This window comes from Ursus maritimus, unplaced genomic scaffold (assembly GCF_017311325.1).
Source record: "Ursus maritimus isolate PB19 unplaced genomic scaffold, ASM1731132v1 scaffold_30, whole genome shotgun sequence".
Taxonomy (NCBI): Eukaryota; Metazoa; Chordata; class Mammalia; order Carnivora; family Ursidae; genus Ursus; species Ursus maritimus.
Window position 1 is genome coordinate 31,442,379 of NW_024425564.1, and position 15,602 is coordinate 31,457,980.

A 15,602-nucleotide genomic window follows, 5' to 3' on the forward strand; every position below is an offset into this window, starting at 1 on the left:
TTCATTGGAAAAGTGTCTGTTCATATCTTCTGCCCATTTTTTGATTTGTTTATTTGTTTCTCGTGTATTGAGTTTGAGAAGTTCTTTGTAGATCTTGGATACCAGTCCTTTATCTGTAGTGTCATTTGCAAATATATTCTCCCATTCCGTGGGCTGCCTCTTAGTTTTTCTGACTGTTTCCTTGGATGTGCAGAAACTTTTAATCTTGATGAAGTCCCATAAATTCATTTTATCTTTTGTTTCTCTTGCCTTTGGGGATGTGTCATGAAAAAGGTTGCTTTGGCCGATGTCGTAGAGGTTGCTGCCTATGTTCTCCTCTAGAATTTTGATGGATTCCTGTCTCACATCGAGGTCTTTCATCCATTTGGAGTTTATTTTTGTGTATGGTGTGAGAGAGTGGTCAAGTTTCATTCTTTTGCATGTAGCTGTCCAATTTTCCCAGCACCATTTATTGAAGAGACTGTCTTTTTCCCACCGGATGTTTTTTCCTGCTTTATCAAATATTAGTTGCCCAAAGAGCCGAGGGTCCATTTCTGGGCTCTCTATTCTGTTCCATTGGTCTATGTGTCTGTTTTTGTGCCAGTACCATGCTGTCTTTGTGATCACAGCTTTGTAGTACAGCTCGAAATCCGGCATTGTGATGCCCCCAGCTTTGTTTTTCCTTTTCAACAGTTCCTTGGAGATTCGGGGCCTTTTCTGTTTCCATACAAATTTAAGGACTGTTTGTTCCAGTTCTTTGAAAAATGTCCTTGGTATTTTGATCGGGATAGCATTGAAAGTGTAGATTGCTCTGGGTAGCATGGACATTTTAACTATGTTAATTCTTCCGATCCATGAGCATGGAATATCTTTCCATCTTTTTATGTCTTCCTCAATGTCTTTCAAGAGTGATTTATAGTTTCTAGAATATAGGTCCTTTACGTCTCTGGTTAAGTTAATTCCAAGGTAACGTATGGTTTTTGGTGCTATTGTAAATGGGATGGATTCCCTAATTTCTCTTTCTTCGGTCTCGTTATTCGTGTATAGAAATGCAACTGATTTCTGAGCATTGATTTTGTATCCCGCCACGTTACTGAATTGCTCTATAACTTCTAATAGTTTGGGAGTGGCTTCTTTTGGGTTTTCCATATAGAGTATCATGTCATCTGCAAAGAGAGACATTTTGACTTCTTCTTTGCCAATTTGAATACCTTTGATCCCTTTTTGTCGTCTGATTGCTGTTGCAAGGACTTCTAGTACTATGTTGAATAATAGTGGCGAGAGTGGGCATCCTTGTCGAGTTCCTGATCTTAAGGGAAAGGCTTCCAGCTTTTCCCCATTGAGAATAATATTTGCAGTAGGCTTTTCATAGATGGCTTTTATGAGATTGAGAAATGTACCTTCTATTCCTACACTCTGAAGGGTTTTAATCAGGAAAGGATGCTGTATTTTGTCAAATGCTTTTTCGGCATCGATTGAGAGGATCATATGGTTCTTGAGTCTTTTCTTGTTGATATGATGTATCACGCTGATTGATTTGCGAATATTGAACCACGCTTGCATCCCAGGTATGAATCCCACTTGATCGTGATGGATAATCCTTTTAATGTACTGTTGGATTCTATTAGCAAGTATCTTGTTGAGGATTTTGGCGTCCATATTCATTAGGGAAATCGGTCTGTAATTCTCCTTTTTGATGGGGTCTTTGCCTGGTTTGGGGATCAAGGTAATATTGGCCTCATAGAATGAGTTTGGTAGCTTTCCTTCTGTTTCTATTTTTTGAAATAGCTTTAGGAGAATAGGTATTATTTCTTCTTTGAATGTTTGGTAGAATTCCCCAGGAAAACCGTCCGGGCCTGGAGTTTTGTTATTTGGAAGGTTGTTTATCACTGACTCAATTTCTTCATAATTAATTGGCCTGTTTAAGGAATCAATTTCTTCCGGTTTCAATCTTGGTAGTTTATAGGTTTCCAGGAAGGATTCCATCTCTTCCAGATTGCTTAGTTTATTGGCATATAGCTGTTGATAAAAATTTCTAATAATCCTTCCAATTTCAATGGTGCTCGTCGTTGGTCAAATAATTTCTAATTTCTAACATGAATACTCCTTTGGAGTGTGGGTTTTGGTTTTTTGTTTTTTGGTTTTTTTTAAGATTTATTTATTTGAGAGAGAGAGAACATGAGTTGGGGGCAGGGCAGAGGGAGAGGGAGAGGCTGAATCCTCAAGCAGACTCCCCACTGAGCACAGAGCCCAACTTGGAGATTGTTCCCAGGACCCTGAGATCATGACCTGAACCAAAATCAAGAGCTAGACGCTTAACTGACGGAGCCACCCAGGTGCCCCTGGAGTGTGGATCATTTAAAAGTATATTGCCTAGGGGTACCTGGCTGGCTCAGCAGAATATGAGACTCAATCTTGGGGTGTGAGTTCAAGCCCCACGTTGGGCATTGAGCTAATTTCTTGAAAAAAGTTAAAAGGAGATCGCCTAATTTTGAAACATGTTGGGATATTCTGGTTACATCTCTATTGCTGATTTTTAGTTTACTACTACACAATCAGAGGTGTACTCTTGAAATACCAGGCTTTTGAAATTTACTAAAAGTTGATTTATTACATACAATTTAATCTCTCTTGATAAGGATCGTGTTTCTGCAGTTGTTGGGTGTACTGTTTTATCGTGTTAATTAGGTCCAGTTAGTTGACAGTGTTGTATAAATCCTTCATATCCTTACTGGTGTTTTATTATTTTGATTTATCAGTTACTCACAGGCGTTGAAATCTCCAAGTTCAGTTTTGAATTTGTTTTCAGTTCTGTCATTTTGTGTTTGTTTTATATATTTCAAAGCTATGTTACTGGGTGCACACAAGTCAATTTTTTATTGTCTTCTGTTGACCCATCTATTATTATGAAATGTCTCTGTCTCTGGGAATATTTCTACTTAAAAGTCTCTCACATTAATATAGACACACCGGCTTCCTTTTGGTTAGCATTTACAGCACAGCTCTATTCATCTATTGACTTTTAATTTGTCTGTATTCTTATATTTAAAATGCATCTTTTGTAAACAGCATAGAGCCACGTCCTCTTAAAAGCCAATTTGGCAATTGTGGTCTTTTAATAGGAGTGATTGGTCCATTCCTATTTAATGTCATTCCTAATTTGGTTTGCTTGTAAGTCTGTGATCTTGCTATTTGATTTTTATTCATTCTGTCTGTGCTTTGTTCCTTTCTTCTCCTCCTCTGCCTACTTCTGAATCAAATATTTTTTAATATTCTATTTTATATCCTCTGTTAGCTTTCAATTATATCAATTTGTATTGTCCTTCTAGTGGTTTAGTGGCTACATGAAAAATGTGCATATGTATCCTTGACTTATTACAGTCTCCTTCTCAAACAGGGCAAGAAATTTCCAGCAGTTCCACTCCATCACATTCATACCCCTCCCACTCTGTGCTATTGTTGCCAGGTATCTTCCTTCTAAAAGTAAGCTCCCTAAGACATAAGACTGCTTTAAGTAGTCAATATTCTTACATATTTACCCTTTCTTATGTGCTCACTCCTACTATACTTCTGTGCTTGTAACTTGGGATTATTTTCCTGTAGCCTGAAGAACTTTTCATCTTTCTCACAGTATGTGTTTGCTAGAAACAAAATCTCTTGTTTGTTAACCTATTTTTCTTTTTAACTATTTTTTACTGAGGTATAATTGACATAAACATTATCTTAGTTTCAGGTGTACAAAATAATGATTCAATATTTGCGTACATTGAAGAATGATCACCACAGTAAGACTAGTTAACATCCATCACCACACATAATTACATTTTTTTTTCTTGTAATGAGGACTTTTAAGATCTATTCTCTTAGCAACTTTCCAATATGCAATATAGTATAGTAATAATAGTCATGGTGCTAATATATTACATCTCCATGACTTACTTATTTTATAACTGAAAGTTGTACCTTTTGACCCCCTTCATTCATTTGGCCCACTCCCCACCCCATCTCCCTCTGGCAATGACCAGTCCGTTCTGTGTACCTACGAGCTTGTTTTTGTTTGTTTGTTGTTTTGTTTTTTAGAACCCACACATAAATCTTATTTATTTCTAAATAATTATTTAGAAATATTTAATTCTAAATAATTTCTTATTTCTAAAAAACGGAACAATTTAGAACCCACATATAAATAAGATTATAAGGTATTTGTCATTCTCTGTCTGACTTATTCCACTTAGCATAATGCCCTCAAGGTCCATCCATATTTCCACAAATGGCAAGCTTTCACTCATTTTTTGTGGCTGAATGGTATATAGGTTCCACTGTGTGTACGCACACACACATATACATACCACATCTTTATCCATTCATCTATTGATGGAAACTTAGGTTATTTCCATATCTTGGGTAATGTCAATAATGTTGCAATGAACATACAGGAGCATATATTTTTTTCAAATTAGCATTTTCATTTTCTTCAGATAAATGCCCAAAAGTGAATTCCTGGAACATATGGTAGCTCTGTTTTTAATTTTTTGAGGAATCTTCATATTGTTTCCCATAGCGGCTGCACCAGTTGACATTCCCACTGACAGTGCACAAGGGTTTCCTTTTCTCCACATCCTCACTAACACTTGTTATTTCCTCTCTTTTGGATAATAGTCATTCTAACAGTTGTGACGTGATTTCTCATCGTGGCTTTGATTTGCATTTCCCTGAGGATGAGCGGTGTTAGGCATTTTTTCATGTGTCTGTTGGCCATCTGTATGTCTTCTTTGAAAAAATGTCTATTCAGATCCCCTGCCCATTTTTTAATCAGATTGTTTTGTTTTATTTTGTTTGCTCTTGAGTTGCATGAGTTCTTTATATATTTTGGGATATTACTCTCTTCTCAGATATATGATTTGCAAACATTTTCTCCCATTTGGTAGGTTGCCTTTTCATTTTAAAAATTGAGGATTTCCTTTCCTGTGCCGAAGCTTTTGAGTTTGATGTAGTTCTTCTCATTCATGTTTCCTTTTGTTGCCTTTGCTTTTGGTATCAGATTCAGAACTCATTGCCAAGGCTGATGTCAAGGAGCCTATAGCCCATGTTTTCTTCTACGAGCTTTGTGGTTTCGGGTTTCATATTCAAGTCTTCAATCAACTTTGAGTTAATTTTTGTGTATGGTGTAAAACAGTCATCTACTTTCATTATTTTGCATGTGGCTGTCCAGTTTTTCCAACACCATTCATTGAAGAAATTGTCCTCTCCCCATTGTATGTTCTTACCTCCTTTGTTATAAATTAATTGACCGTATAATCGTGGGTTTATTTCTGGGGTCTCTATTCTGTTCCATTTAACCTTAGTTTTGAAGGATATTTTTATTGGTTAGAATTCTAGCTAGTTTATTTTTTGTCTTTTGGAACTTGAAAGATATAATTATATTCTTTTGACTTCCATAGTTTCTGTTGAAAAGTTAGTCATAAATCCATTCTTTCTTCTTTTAGTATAATGTGTCTTTTTCCCCCCTTTGCTTTTAAGATATTCTCTGGGTTTGCAAAGATGTGTCTTTTGTTTTTAAGCTGCTCGAAGTTCACTAGGGTTCTTGGGCATATATATCTTCAATTTTGTAAGATTCTCAGTCATCATCTCTCCAAATATCACTTCAGACCCATTCTCACTTCTCTTTTTATATGACTTTAATACACAATGCTAAACCATTTGTCTCTATCCCTCACATCTCTTGGATTCAGTTTTATTCTTTCCATTTATTTTTTCCTGTACTTACATTGGTGTATTTCCTATTGACCTGTCTTTGGATTTACTAATGCTGTCTTTTCCTTTTTCTAGTCCTGTGTAAAACTTTTTTTTAAAAGATTTCATTTATTTATTTGACAGAGAAAGACAGCACTCGCACAAGCAGAGGGAGGGGGAGAAGCAGGCTCCCCACTGAGCAAGGAGCCTGACACAGGGCTCGACATGGGCCTCGGCTAGATCCCATCCCTGGGATCATGACCTGAGCCCAAGGCAGACGCTCAACCAACGGAGCCACCCAGGTGCCCCATATGTAAAACATTTTTAATGAGGTCTTAATTTAAGAGAGTGTACTTAATATTTCTAGAATTCTCAGTTGTTTCTCTTTTAAAAATTCCAATGCTCTGCTTAAATACTTTATCTTTTCATATACTTTTTCTATGTTTTCTTCTATTATAAAATGTTTATAATAAAGTCCATATCTGCTAACTCTAAATCAGGGTGATTTGCTTCTATTGCCTACTTTTCCTCTTGGTCAATTATATTTGTTTGCATATCTCATAGTTTGGTATCATATAATTGCCACTGTATACAAAAAAGCCATAGAGATTGAAATTGCTGCTCTTTCTCCCTCCAAAGAGATTTGTGGTTTTGTCTATTAAGCAGACAAAGTGAGGAGCTGATCATCTCAACCCAACTAAGAATGGTGCTAGTTTGAGACTGGCTCACACACTTACTTAGACTCAGTCCATCTGTGGTTTCAAATGTCTTGAGGACCAGGCCTTCTGGTGTTTGCTCCTGACACTACCCTTCAGAGGAACTCTGTCTCCTTAGTACAAAGAGACTTTAGGAAATCTTATATTGTGTTTCTTGCCCAGCCCATTTCTTAAGCACGGCCTTCCTACAGTTTTGATTGAGAGACTAGAGGGTCTCTGTCTCTGTATCCTCCACCTTTAAAGTTCTGGCCTTCAGAGATTTGGTGCTTTGCTCTTTCGCTTCTCACATCATCCAGGTTCAATATCTGGCAAATACTTTAAAAGCGAGATGATAGATAGATAGATAGATAGATGATAGATAGATAGATAGAGTTAGATAAATAAACATCTTTTTGCATGCCCCTTCCCCTAGCATGGCTTCGTCTGAAGCTAATTTCTCTCCGTCTTTGTGACTCAGCCTCTAATACTCCCCAGCACTCAACACATATCCTGTGAAAGAAAATGGCTGTTTGGGGCGCCTGGGTGGCTCAGTCGTTAAGCGTCTGCCTTCGGCTCAGGGCGTGATCCTGGTGTCATGGGATCGAGCCCCACATCAGGCTCCTCCACTGGGAGCCTGCTTCTTCCTCTCCCACTCCCCTTGCTTGTGTTCCCTCTCTCACTGGCTGTCCCTCTCTCTGTCAAATAAATAAATAAAATCTTTAAAAAAAAAAAAAAAGAAAATGGCTGTTTGATGACCATGTAGATTCTAATTTGTCCATGCCATCCATCATGGATATAAAAAATTCTGGTTTCCCCCTTTACTTTCCTAGGACAGCCTTTGTCCAGACTCAGCAAATGCTCCCAGGCAAGAAAATGGTCAGCAGCCTCAGCCACTTCTCTCTCTAAAATTTATTTCTTCTAATCTCACAGGCTTCTACAGCTCCCCAGTATCTTTAAAAATATGATTTCTGTAATCTCTCTTCATTTCTAGTTGTGATAGCTTTCTGCTACTATCATGTATTCAGAAGCATAAATGTTCTTGTCTCTAATGATTTTTAAATCTTAATGTGGTTTTTAATTTTTTAATTATTTATTTATTTATTTATTTATTTTTAGAGAGAGAGTGAGAGTGCAAGTTGCAGGGCTGGGAGAGGAAGAAAGAGAATCTCAAGCAAGCTCCATGCTCAGTACAGAGCCCGACACAGGGCTCGATCTCACAACCATGAGATCATGACCTGAGCTGAAACCAAATGTCAGACAATTAATAGACTGAGCCACCCAGGCACCCTTTAATGTGGTTTTGTAAAAACAAAGGGAAATATCCTAAAATATCAGTCCAGGTAAACATTTTTCCTGGAATAGCATAACTTTGATTTTTACATGCAGCTGAAAGGCAAATAGGATTTACTTAAATTCACTTTATAGGAAATTTAGATGAGGTATATTGGTTCTATAAGTAATGTAGCACTGATTTCTAGTGTTCACCCATACCCATTTTTCGTTTATCCTGGGGCACAGAGCAGAGTCATATTTCCAAGACTTCAGGCTGGGCCACGTGTCTAGTTAAGCCCAGTGGGTTACAAGCACAGATGATACGTGTCACTTATGGGAGGAGGCATTTAAGAGTGAGTGAGAGTTCTCTTCACTCTTCTTTCAGGGCAACGAAGGATGTCACGTATTTAGATATGGAGCCACTCAGCCTGGTTCTATGAGCCACTGCTGGGAAAGGGGAACCACTTTGGAGAGTTTCTAGCCCCACAGTGGGCTTCGCATTAGTAAGAAATAATTTCATGTGTGGAGTCATTGAGTTTTCTGGACATACCTACATTTCTATATTAAAATAAATATAGGAAAGAATACCTAAACTACACAAAGACATAGCATTTTCTCTGATTATTGGTTTTTTTAAAATCCCTGAAATTTTAATAATCTAGAAACTATGTTTTTACTACTAGATATGATAGGCAATGGTTATCATAATAAATAACGTGTAAAGGATGGTTAGTAAAGAATATCCTTTAATTACATGGTATGGAGTTTCCTTAGGAGTCTTTTTTTTTCCCATTTTACCCTTGAGGCATAAACATGAAAAGGAAAACTATCTATTCTGAGCTATGCTATATCATACCTTAAACTTAAAGTAATTTTAGTGATACAATCTTGCATATTAACATAAGGGACTTTCCAGTCTCAAGAAATTAAAGCTCTGTGTTTAAAGAGGGCAGCAAATTTTAACCTTAAATCTTCCTTTTCTCATCTCTCATACCATACCCTTTAGCTAAGAGTGCTGCATTCGAGTCTCCCCTTCTCAAAGCGTTCTTCTCTTTCCTTCTCCCCAGCCCCTCCCACCCACGTTAAATCCTACCTGAACCTAGTAGAAAAGCTAGTTTAAAGAACTGCACTATAAGCTAGTATTGCCTAATAGTGCCTCAGTACAGTTCTTCTTGGATGACCTACATTCTAATTCGAGAAATAGAGGTATGATCTAAAGGGGCGAATCCTACTTATGAATCCGAAAGCATTGCTATCATTTATTGGTTGGAAGGGTAAGATTTCAGAAGGGAAGACTAAAAATCTCCATTTTGCATCCAAATACCTTTCTTTGAGTGCTACTTGTTCAACCTATACATAGAGGTCAAGCTTGAGTAAGGTCAACTCTCTAAGGCAGGACTGTTGGTAACTGTCTGTGATGGTTAATTTTACACGTCAACCTGACTGGGCCCCGAGACGCCCAGATACTTGATCAAACAATTCTGGGTATTTCTGTGAGGGTGTTTCGGGATGCGTTTAATATTTAAATTGATAAAATGAGTGAAGTTGATCACCTTCCCTAATGTGGGTAGGCCGCATCCCATCAGTTGAAAGCCTGAATAGAACAAAAAGGCTGACTCTCCCCAAGTCAGTGAGAAATTCTCCTGCCTGACTGCCTACACGCTAGGACATTGGTTTTTCCCCCTGCCTTAGGACTCCAACTGAAACACCAGCTCTTCCTGAGTCTTGAGCCTCCTGCCCTTTGAACCGGAAGCACACGATCAGGTCTCCTGGGTCTCCAGCTAAATGACTACAAATCTTGGGACTTTTCAGCCTCCATAATAGATACAGATATACAGATATATAGACAGAGATGGAGATACAGATCTTCCGTTGGTTCTGTTTCTCTGGAGAACCCTAACACACCATCCCATGGCATTAGAATTACACCCTGTATGTGAACACCACACCTTTCCAGGGTCTACAGATCTGATACTTATCTCACCCCCAACAACTGACTGAAAGAAATTTACAAGCAGAAGCAATAGCAAAAAAGCCAAGGTAAGCTAAAGAAGAAAACTATTGAAGGTTTAATATGGTTGGCTGGTTTACTGACCAAAAGTAAATAAATGTTAAAGCAACAGTGGAAAATGAAGACAAATGAGACCAGGATGAATGAATGAATGAATGAATTAATGAAAGAAAAGGAAGAAAAGAAGAGAAAAGAAAAGAAAAAAGAAGAAAAGAAAAAAGAAGGAAAGGAAAGGAAGAAAAAAGTCTAAAGAGAAGAGCTAGCCAGGAAAGGCCAAAGACAGCAGGAATGAGAGATGAAAATAACAGTGCTGGTGAGTAGCAAGCCCCCTGAGGGGAGGAAGAATTTCAGGAATATGTGGGAAAAGGCAAAGGAGCGCAACTTCGAACTAGACTAGACAAGATGTGTGGAGTTGCTGATGTCTAGCTAAAACCTATATCCACTGTATGCAGTGATGAGTATATTGATTAAACTTATAATGAAGACCTGGAGTCATTAAAAAAGATAACCATACAACTTGCAGAAGAAAACATAGGCGGCAAGCTCCTTGACATCACTCTTGGCAATTGGTTTTTGGTTTTGATCTGTCACCAAAACCAAAGGCAACAAAGCAAACATAGACAGGCGGGACTACGTCAGACTCAAAACCTGCACAGCAAAAGAAATCATCAACAAAACGAAACAGCAACCTGCGGAATGGGAGAAGGTATTTGCAAATCGTGTATCTGATAAGGAGTTACCATCCAAATTCGATAAAGAACTCATACAACTTAGGAGCAGAAAAACAAAACAAAACAACCCTGATTTTAAAATGGGCATAAGATTAGGACAAACAGGCTGCGACTCTTGATCTCAGGGTTTGTGAGTTCAAGCCCCATATCGGGTGTAGAGATTACTCAAATACATATATGTATATATAAACTTTAAAACAGGCATAAGATCTGAATAGACTTTTTTTTTTTCAAAAAAGACTTATAGATGATCAACAGGTACGTGAAGATGCTCAATGTTGCCAATTACCAGGGAAATGCAAATCAAAACCACAATAAGATACCACCTCACACCTGTTAGAATGATTATCAAAAAGATAAGAAATCATAAGTGATGGTGAAGATGTGAAGAAAAGGGAACTCGTGTGCACTATTGATGGGAATGTAAACTGGTTCAGTCTCTATGGAAAAACAGTATGGAGGTTCCTCAAAAAATTAAAAATAGAGTTACCCTATGTTCCAGCAATCCCACTTTGGGGTATTTATCTAAAGAAAATGAAAACACTAATTTGAAAAGATATCTGCATCCCCACATACATACCTCATTGCAGCATTACTGACAATAGTCAAGATATGGAAACAACCTAAGTGTCCACTGATAAAGGAATAAACAGGATGTGGTAGATATATACAATGGAAGACAATTCAAAGGTAAAAAAAGAACGAAATCCTGCCTGTGACAACATGGATGGACCTTGAGGACATAATGCTAAGTGAAATAAGAGAGAAAACAAACACTGTAAGATCTTATTTATATGTAGGATCTTAAAAAAAAAAAGTAAGCTCATAGATACACAGAACAGATTGGTGGTTTGGTGGAGATTGAGTGAAAGGGGTCAAAAGGTACAGACTTGCAATTATAAAGTAAATAAGTCCTGGGGATGTAATGTACAGCATAGTGACTATAGTTAATATTACCATATTGCATATTTGACATTAAAAAGAGTAAATCTTTTTTTGGAACACCTGGGTGGCTCAGTCAGTTAAGGTTAAGCTTCCGACTCTTGATTTCAGCTCAGGTCATGATCTTGAGGTCCTGAGATTGAGCCCTGAGTTGGAATCCACGCTCAGTGGGAAGTCTGCTTGCCCCTCTCCCTCTGCTCTTCCCTCTGCTTGTGCTCACACTCTCTCAAAGAAATAAATAATTCTTTAAAAAAAAAGAAAGAAAGAGTAAATCTTTTTTTAAAAGATTCATTTATTTGAGAGAGAGCGAGCGAGCATGAGCATGGGGGGGGGGAAGGGAGTGGGAGAGAGAAGCAGACTCCCCATTGAGCATGGAGCCCAAGGCAGAGCTTGATCTCAGGACCCTGAAATCATGACCTGAGCTGAAACCAAGAGTCGGAAGCTTAACTGACTGAGCCACCCAGGCACCCCTAAAAAGAGTAAATCTTTACAGTTATCATTACAAGGTAAAAAATACGTATGACAGGATCCCTGGCTGGCTCAGTCAGAAGAACATGCAACTCTTGATCTCAGGGTTGTGAGTTCAAGCCCCACGTGGGGTGTAGAGATTACTTAAAAATAAAAATCTTTAAAAAAATGTATGTATGACAATAGATGTTAACTATACTTATTGTGGTGATCATTTTGCAACATACACAAACAATGAATCAATACGCTGTACACCTGAAACTAGTATGTTCTATGTCAATTATACTTCCATTAAAAAATCATAAACATCATCAAGTCTTTCAAAAAGAGAAAAAAGACAACCTTCTTGGGTGGATTTGTATCTTGGCATCTATCACAGGTTATTGTAATTAATACCACCTTGTCCTCTATTACTGCATAACAAGCCACCCCAAACAGTGATTTAAAACAACGATTTATTGTTCTCATAATTCTGTGGGTTTGTTAATCTGAGTGATTCTTCTGCTGGATTCATCTGGGTTCACTCATGTGTCTGCAGTCATCTGACAATCCCACTGAAGTCCAAGACAGCTTCGGTCACATGTCTGGAATGCTTGCACTAGCAAGGCATTTCAGTTTTACCCATAGGACCTTTCACCCTGCAGTAAGCTAGGCTAAAGATTCTTCACAACAAGAAAGTCTCATGGTGTCAAGTGGACAAATCCCAATATGGAGGCATTGATAATTATCAAGCCTCTGCATGAGTCTTGCTTACGAATGTCCCCCTGGCCGAAACAAGTCCTATGACCAAATCCAGAGTCAAGGAGGGAGGAGGGGGGGAAGGGCCACATAGAGGCAAGAATACCAGAAGGTTGATTTATCATAAAAATGGACCACCTCCACTATAAATTTAAGAATTTAAGGATAAGGATATCAATAGTATTCCCAATACTTAGTACTTGCCTGACATCCACAGCCCATAATTCACACCTGGGCAGTAGTACCCCCTGGGGAGTAGTTTATAAATTCTAGACATTTTGAGTGTTCTAGTAAAACAGAGTCTGAGGATGCACATTGCAAATGTATATTGCTTTATTATAAATTATGTACCTTGTATTTTTCCTTTATATTGTAGTTTGACCATTATGTTGATTTTTATAAACATATCAGGTGCAAGTAGGTTTTATGATCCATGAGTTTTCTTTTAGGGTAGTAAAGTTACATTACAAAATACCTGGGTAGACAAGCAGTGTTGGGGTCTGATATTTGTGAAACTGACTTCAGTTTGAGTATTTAAAGACTAGACTTCAGTTATTTGCAGACCCTGCCAACCAGACTGTCACGAAATTATTTTTTCAATAGTAATTGATAATTTTTATTTCTGTGTGAGACTGTGGGGCAAAACATGGTGTGTGGGGGGGGGGTCTCATGCTTCAGGAAGCAGTGCAAGAATCACAAAACCTTACTTTGCCAGACCCACCCATTCTCCAACACTCCCAAACTGTCTCAACCACCCGCCTTGGCAAGGTGAATTTACTTCTATTGTTCTAATTGTGAACTTATCACACAACAATACACGGGATTCCTTTCCAGCTCGCGGGTGAAACAGAAACAGATGGTGCAGTTTCCGAGCCCAGCAGCTGGAAAGGACCCAGGCTGCGATCGGCACACAGTAGGAGCACCATGAACGTTGACTGACTGAGTTCATTGCGGCGGTTGACGCGAAGCCATCCCTTCACCAGGCAGTATCCTTATCTCTCTCCATGCGCACACCCCTAGTCCAGGAGGCGGTGAGCTTGGAGCAGATGGCGACTCCCGGGTGCCAGGTGTGCAGCACGTACGGCGCGGTACGGGGCACTGAGCTCTTTGGTCCCGGCCCCACCCCACCCCTCCCCACCCCTCCCATGAGCTCCCCCACCGCCGTCTGCGCCACACGTGCTGTTGGGCCGCGGCGGGATCCCGGGAGGCGAGGGATGGGAGCAAGGAGACCCGGTGCCTGGCGGAGCCCGCGCGTCCTGCTCCCGCTGCCCGCCACGAGCCTGCCTCTCTCCTCTGACCCGCGTCACTTGGCCGCCCGTGCTGTCTCCGTTCCTTCCCACCTCCCCTCTTTGCAATCGAGCGCCGTTCTTCCTCCCCCTCCTCTCGTCCTCTCTTCTCTTATCTGACATTTGCTTCGCTTGCCTCTGCGCACTCCCCAGCGGCCTTCCCTCCCTGGCAGACGCCCCCGCCCTAACCCGCCCTCGCACAACCTCCAATTGCAGGTCAACTGGTTTGCTAACGTTGGCTTAGAGTTGCTCTTGTTTAAGCGTTTTTCCATAAGTGAAATCAGTCGCTTTCCCCACCAGGCTCCAGCTGTAATTGCTCCGACTTGGCTATTGGGGGTGGGGCTCCCATGGGTGTGCTCCCATCCACAGCGCGTGCTAGGGTCGCTGGGGCGCGGGAGGAGTAGGTACCCTCCCTCCCCGGACGCTTACTCGCAGGCCTGGTTACCTCAGCTGCCTGCGATAAGTCAGAGACCCACGAATCGAAAGGGGACAAAGCGAACCGAACTGCTTCTAAGTAACCGCGCCCGGGGCGCAGCCCTCTACCAGTCATCTGCCTGCCAGAAGCGCCCTCCTCTCAGCCCTGAAACCCGGGGCTGAATCACTGGGGGCGTCGGGTGCACCGCTTGGCGCCGCACCGCCCCCGCGACTCCCCCACCCCCCTCCCCGCCTCTCCCGCATAGGCGAGGAGCAAGAGAGGGCCCCGGCACTCCTGCCCTCTCCGAAGTCCCTTAGAGAGGGGACCCTCGAGGATTCGGGTGCAAGAATTGTCAACCTCCCCCCCCGCCCTCTGGCGTTTTCCTCTCCTAGCCAGCCCCGCGCGCACGCCCAGCTCGGCCGCCCAGAGAGACCAGGCAGCCGCAAGCTCCACGCGGCGTCGGCCTGCAGGGACCGGGGCGGGGATGGCAGCCCGTGTCCGCACGTCGCCTGCTAGCCGGAGCGTGGGCTCCGGACGCAGAGCGCGCACAGGGCACGTAGGCGTGCGCAGCGGAGGTCGTGGGCACGCGAGGGGAGGGGGCCCCGTGGCTCTCGGTTCCGGTCACCGACGGAACCGGGCCCGGCCGCCGAGGACCAGGCTGGCTAGGGGGCACCCCTCCCTGCCCCCCGCAGTCCGGGCCAGGCACAACTTCAAAGGAGCGCCGGGAGCGCGCGCGCGCGGGGGGAGGGGAGGGTCGTCTTCCCGTGGGCAGCGCGCCCGCGCGCGTGTGTCTTCAGCTCCTTCCCGGGTCGTAAAACCTCAGCGGAAGACGGGTGTTAAAATGCTGCTGACAGGATCGCCTGAGACATGTTTACAGTGGGAAAGACTTTCCTCCAAAAGCACCGCCTGAGTCGATTCCAATTTACTTCCTCCCCGTAACCGTAATCGAAAGGCGAGGCGCGGCCGCGGCAGCGGAAGGAGGCTGAGCACCATTAACCCTCTCCGCGTCCCCGCCGAGCTCAGCGCAGGGGCAGTGCCGTGCCTGCGCCACCGAGCGCGGCGTCCCGGCCGAGGGAAACCATTTTTTAAGGAGGAGGGGTGGCCTTTGCTCGTCCTTAAGTAGTGCGCGCCGTTTCTCCAAAGCCGCTGTCCAAAACGGAGCACGGCTGGCCGGGAAACTGCGTTCTGACTCGTGCCTGCTGCAGCAAGATGATACGGACGTGGTAATTGATAATCTCCCGGGTTCAGTTACTGTGTCCAAACGGGAAACTAGCCTTGGCTTCCCCAGTCTCTGCAAGCATCTGACAACTGAACAGGAGGCGGCGGGCGGGT